The sequence below is a fragment of the Artibeus jamaicensis genome, unplaced genomic scaffold, assembly GCF_021234435.1.
Source record: "Artibeus jamaicensis isolate MK-2021 breed Jamaican fruit bat unplaced genomic scaffold, CSHL_Jam_final scaffold_612, whole genome shotgun sequence".
In the NCBI taxonomy this organism is placed as follows: domain Eukaryota; kingdom Metazoa; phylum Chordata; class Mammalia; order Chiroptera; family Phyllostomidae; genus Artibeus; species Artibeus jamaicensis.
This window is the reverse complement of record NW_026522049.1, coordinates 9786119-9792240: the sequence shown is the minus strand read 5'-3', so window position 1 is coordinate 9792240 and position 6122 is coordinate 9786119.

Here is a 6122-nt window from a genome sequence, read left to right as displayed (position 1 = left end):
GCCCGGAAGGGGGCGCACGGCCTCCAGCCAATCAGAGCGCAGCCCGGCACGGCCCCGCCATAGCGGCTTCGCAGCGCCCCCTGCCGGACGGACCGCGGCACCGTGCGAATTCGCGCCTCAGGGTGCGGTGGCCCAAGTCTTCGAGTCCTTGTCACCGGCTGTCAGGTACCAGCGGGCGGCGGCTCGCTAGCTGGGCAGGGCTCTGTTCTAGAAGGGATGCCCGGGAAGTCTCCCTGTTGCTGCCCTGTCTCGCGCACCTATGGCACTCAAGGGTGAAGACGTCCATGGACGGAAATGGAAGCCGCCATATTAGGTGAGGTGCCTCCGTGTTTCAGAGGCCCTGGAGACTGGAGGATTTTCTATCTAAAAATTATATACATGCATGGATAGCATACGTCTATAACCTGTTGTACACATATACGTGCTTTAGAAATTGTATTTTAACTTAAACCATAAATGCGTATTCATTTGCCAACGTTTCGATGTATGAGCAAGACTTTGGACACGGGGTGCTGGAGTTCCACGTTTTCCTTTTTGTATTAACTAACTACCCACAGGGACCTGGTCTGCACTTTCCAATATCCGTTTCTTTCCTTTCGAGTAAGAACGTAGGAAGTGCTCCACGTGCAGGACACCACACATTTCCCCAAATGTTTGCAGTTGTCATCCCTACATCGGCAGTGCCAGCTGTCTTTTTGCCAACCCCGTGCCCCAACTGCATCTTCCTAGAAACCACAGCTCTTTTGTGCACTTGTATTTCATTCGTTTTCACAACAGTTGTTGAAGTTACAGGGAACGCAATGAAGTCCAAGCGGCATTAAGGGGCACAGGAGCAAACCCGGCTGGCCCTTGGTTTGGGGGGCCCCCCAGAGGAGTGGGGGCAGAAGTTGGGGTGGGGCCTGGGGAGTCATCCACTGGCCCGAGGGCTCCTCGTGGCCCAGCCAGCACTCAGTGTGGTTTACCTTGGCATGGAGAGGTGGGTTGGCTGACAAGTTGTTCAGGGACAGTCACTTGAGATAGCTGCCAGTACTGTCCTTGTGACAACGCCTGTCACAAGGTGTGGGTCTCCAGCCTCGAATGGGGCAGAGTGGGCTTTAGTTTTACTGGACGCCCCATATCACAGACCCTATTTGGCGGGTAGAAATTAATATCTTTCAGGTCAGAATTCCTCTCCCTTTCTGCCAAGGCTGAGTGGAGGGCAGGGTAGGGTTCAGAGCCAAATCGACATGTCCTACATTAGAGAAAGTCCAGGTTCAAGGCCTGGTTTGGGCAGCAGCCAGTGTCGTGATCTTGGCCAACTTCTCCTCTTCAAGCCACAGCTTCCTTGGCTGTCATTAGGGGACTTGGACTATGTTTTCTCCAAGGTCCTGGGCTACCCAAGGTGGCCCCAGTCACCTCACCTGCTGCCACTCACTCCCTCGTTGTGCCAGTACCTGTCAGAATGACACCTCGAGTTTGGGTTATGAAAAGCACCGTGGCTTCCTAGTTTGTCCCTCTTCTTTGCACCAACACGTGCTGGGGGAGGTCAGATGCCATGTCAGGTCACGAACAGCCCTTCAGAGAGGCCCACGCAGTGAGGAAACACAGCCTGAGACCCAAAGCCTTCTGTGAGCTAAGGGCCGCCGTCAGCCACGTGAGTGAGTGGGGAGTGGATTGCCCAGCCCCAGCCAGTCCTTGAGAAAAGCACAGCCTGGCCTGCAGTCTGACGGCAGCCTCCTGATGGGCCCCGAGCCAGAACCACCCAGCTCAGCCGATGCTGGATTCCCCCATCCTGGGAAACTGTGAGACAGCAAATGTTGGTTGATTTGGGATTGTCTGTTAGGCAGCAACAGGTAACTAACTAGTACAGGCTGTTTCCGGCTTTAAAATCCTATCGGCCTAAATTTCCTGAATCAGTGCTATCGAAGGCAGGGAAAGCCGGATTTATTAGGATTGTCAGTCTCCCAGCCAGAATCCATAAGGAGATAATACCAAATCCACCCAAAATAGATTTTGGAGTTACAATATTTATTGTATTTGTCTTTATAAGCGTTCCCAAAGCTTTGTTTATTGTGCCTCACTGAACGCTTTCTTTCACAAATGTAGGTGGAAATCCAGACAAATGAGGTGATTGGAATAATGCACGGGTTCCTTTTCACCTTTGCGTTTCTTCAGTGGTAAATAAAAATGAGGGGCGGGCTCACTTTGTCTCACCCCAGCCCCGTCATGAGAAATTTGTCTTGAGCAGCAGTGACACCTGCTGAAATCTTCCCAGGCAGCCACGGGGCCCAGGGGGACCCCAGGGGTCCTAGGACAGGGCAGCGGGGCAGCGGCTGGTGGGAGAGTGCAGAGGACTAAGCCACCTGCAGAGAGGCGGCTGAAGCCTGGAGAGAGACAGCCTAGCAGTGGGGCTCCCACATCTGCCTGGATTAAGAAACGACCTTTGACAGGACAGGAAGGGACAAGAACTGACTTTCTGTTTAAAAGAAGACCCCAGGATAAGAGGGGGGAATAGGAAGGAAATAGAGGACATGGGGGGTCCAATTCCATGGGGAAAAACATGACCACACAGGGCATCTAGGCAGAGACCCAGGACAAGCTCACGGCAAGAGTAAGGTAACAAATGGAAGACAGCCAGTAAGCAGAAGTCCTCCCCATCTCCCCTCCCAGGCCCACTCCCTCGCCTCTTTAAAACCATAGCCTGATGTAGCCAGGATAATGGAATTACACAGGGCTCCTTCTTACAGATCTGACTTCCTTTGTTCAACATAGCAGTGTCCTTTGTAATAGCCAAGAGCTGGAGACAAACCCAAATGCCTGGTAACCAAAATAGTGAATAACTCAACGGTCACCTATTCATACACTGTGATCTTGTCCAACACAGCAACCCGAACGAATGACCTGTTGCTACAGGCAGCAGCATGGATTCGTTTCAGAAACCTGGGACTGAATAAAAGAAGCCAGACTCAGAAGAATGTACCACTCAAAACAGACAAAACTGAGTTGGGGGGGGGTGTTAGAAATCAGAGCTCCTCCTTTGGGGAGGATGCAAAGCAACATAAAATGTCCCAGGGGGTTTTCAGTATTTTAAATCGTAGCCATTATGGTGGATATTTAAGAGTTAGGGTTTAGGGTTGGCATTGGGGATAGTATTAGAGTTAAGGTTTTACATTGTGTTAGTCACTAAACATTTTTGCATGTATTTATTGGCTGCTCATTTGTGATGTGTCCGTATCTTTTGCCTATTTTTTTGGTGAAGCCCTGTGTCCTTTGCTCATTGGGTTTTTTGTTTTGTTTTACCTATTCTGGATACAAGTCCTTGCATCTATGGTTAATTCTTGCATCGATGGTTTTTTCTCTATGGTGCTGCAAATATCTTCTCCCACTTTAAATCCTCTCTTTTCCCTTTTCTTAATGGTGTCTTTCGGCAGTGAAGACATAATTCACATACCATAAAACATGCCCGTTTAAAGCGAGCATTTCAGTGGTTGCTAGTGTGCTCACAAAGTCGTGCATCCGTCACAGCGATCTAATTCTGGAACATTGTCAGCAGCCCCAACAGAACCCCACTCCCATCAGCTGTCACTTTCTACTTCCTGCTTTTCCCATCCTTGGCAACCGCTAATGTACATTTTCGTCTCTATGGACTTGCTTATTCTGAACATCTCATAGAAATAGAATCGGGAAATGGGTATTTCATTTGTGTGTGGCTGCTGTCACTGAGCGTGTTTGCAAGGTTTCTCCGTGTCCTAGCCTGTACCAGCTCTTCATTTCTTTACGGCTGAAGGCTGTCCCACTGCATGGGTATGACAGACTTTGTTAGTTCGTCAGCTGACGGACGCTTGAGCTGTCCCCGCATTTTGGCTGTTATGAATAATGCTGCTGTGAGCATTCTCTACAAGTTTTGGCATGAATGTATGTGTTCAGTTCTCTTGGATCTAAGGCTGGAGGTAGAAATGCTGGGTTTAAGGTAACTCCCAGTTTCACTTTATTGAGGAACAGCCAAACTTCTCAAAAATGGTCTCACCATTTTATTTTTTTCTTTTCTTTTTATTGATTATGGCATTACATTTGTTCTATTTCCCTCCCTCCGTTCCCCTCCACCCTGCACACCCCTCCCCCACCATTCCCCCCCCCTTTAGTTCATGAACACGTGTCTCAGGTTCTTTAGGTTCTATATTTCCCCTACTATTCTTACCCTCTCCCCTATCTATTTTTTATCTATTGTCTATGCTACTTATTTTCTGTACCTTCTCCCCCCTTCGCCTTCTCCCACTCCCCTGTTGCTAATCCTCCATGTGATCTTCATTTCTATGGTTCGCTCCTGATCTAGCTGTCCTCTTAATTTGCTTTTGTTTTAGGTGTGGTTGTTGATAACTGTGAGTTTGCTGTCCTTTCACTGTTCATCTTTTTTATCTTCTTTTTCTTAGGTAAGTCCCTTTAACACTTCATATAATAAGGGCTTGGTGATGATGAACTCCTTGAATTTGGTCTTATCTGAGAAGCACTTTATCTGTCCTTCCATTCTAAATGAAAGTTTTGCTGGATAGAGCAATCTTGGTTGTAGGTCTTTGGCTTTCATGACTTGGAATACCTCTTTCCAGCCCCTTCTTGCCTATAAGGTCTCTTCTGAGAAATCCGCTGACAGTCTGATGGGAACTCCTTTGTAGGTGACTATTCTCTTATCTCTTGCTGCTTCTAGGATTCTCTCCTTCATTTTAATCTTGGCTAATGTAATGATGATGTGCCTTGGTGTGTTCCTTCTTGGGTCCAACTTCTTTGGGACTCTCTGAGCTTCCTGGATTTCCTGGAAGTCTATTTCCTTTGCCAGAACGGGGAAGTTCTCTGTTATTATTTGTTCAAATAGGGTTTCCACTCATGAATGTTCCTCTTCCCCTTCTGGTACCCCTATAATTCGAATGTTGGAACGTTTAAAGATGTCCTGGAGGTTCCTAAGCCTCTCCTCATTTTTTTGAATTCTTGTTTCTTCATTCTTTTCTGTTTGGTCATTTTTTCCTTCCTTCTGGTCCACTCCCTTGATTTGAGTCCCAATCTCCTTTCCATTACTATTGGTTTCCTGTGCATTGCCATTTATTTCAATTAGTTTAGCCTTCATATGTTCCTCTAATTTGTGACTAAAATCAACCAGTTCTGTGAGGATCCTGATCACCAGTGTTTTGAACTGTGCATCTGAAAATTTGGCTATTTCTTCATCACTTAGATTTATTGGCTCTGGGGCTCTGAGTTGTTCTTGAGCCATGTTTTGATCTGTTCGTGTCTGTTACGTATGAGGAGTGGAGCCTTAGTTGTTTACCAGGGCGGGGCCACCCAGGTTGCTGGTTTGGTGATGCTGTATGTGGGGGCGGGGTCAGAGAGGGAGCAATGGCGGTCCTCTCCACTCGCCCAGTCCATCCCACCGCTCGTCCCTGCCTGTTTATCTGAGCGGAAATGTGTGAGCCCGGCACCCTGCTCCCTGCGGTCTCAATGCTCGCCTCTTCACTGGTTTATCTGCATGCAAATACTTGACCAACTGCAGACAGCCAGCCGCGCCTCTTCCCTGTGTCCGCCCGTAGCTAGCTCATGCCTGGGATCCTGGCCTTCGGCTGCTTGCACACCACCCAGTCAGGGATCTTTTTGGCCAACCTGCTCCACTGCTGGCTTCACCCCTCTCACCGGTTTAGCTGAGCATTTCGTTGTTTTCAGACTCCGTATTGTCGATTTTCTGTGTGGTTTGGTTGCGTTTATTGCTGTTAAAACTTTGTTGTTTTTAGATTTGGTTGTGCGTGGATGCAAGGTGTTTCCACCTACGGCTCCATCTTGGCAGAAGTCCCGGTCTCACCATTTTACATTCCCACTGACAAGGGGTGAGGGTTCCAATTCCTCCACATCCTTGCTTGTCCTCTGTCTGTTGGGACATGCTGTCCTAGAGGGTGTGAAGTGGATTTTCCTTTTGGTTTTCATTGGCATTTTCCCAGTGGCTAATGATACTTGGCATCTTTTCATGGGCTTATTGGCCATTTGTATATCTTCTTTGGAGGGGTGTGTGTTTGCATCCTGGTCTGTGGTTGAATTATATTGTTTTTTCATTGTTGATTGAATGGTAAGATTATTGACATATTCTGGATACAAAATGTTTGACACGC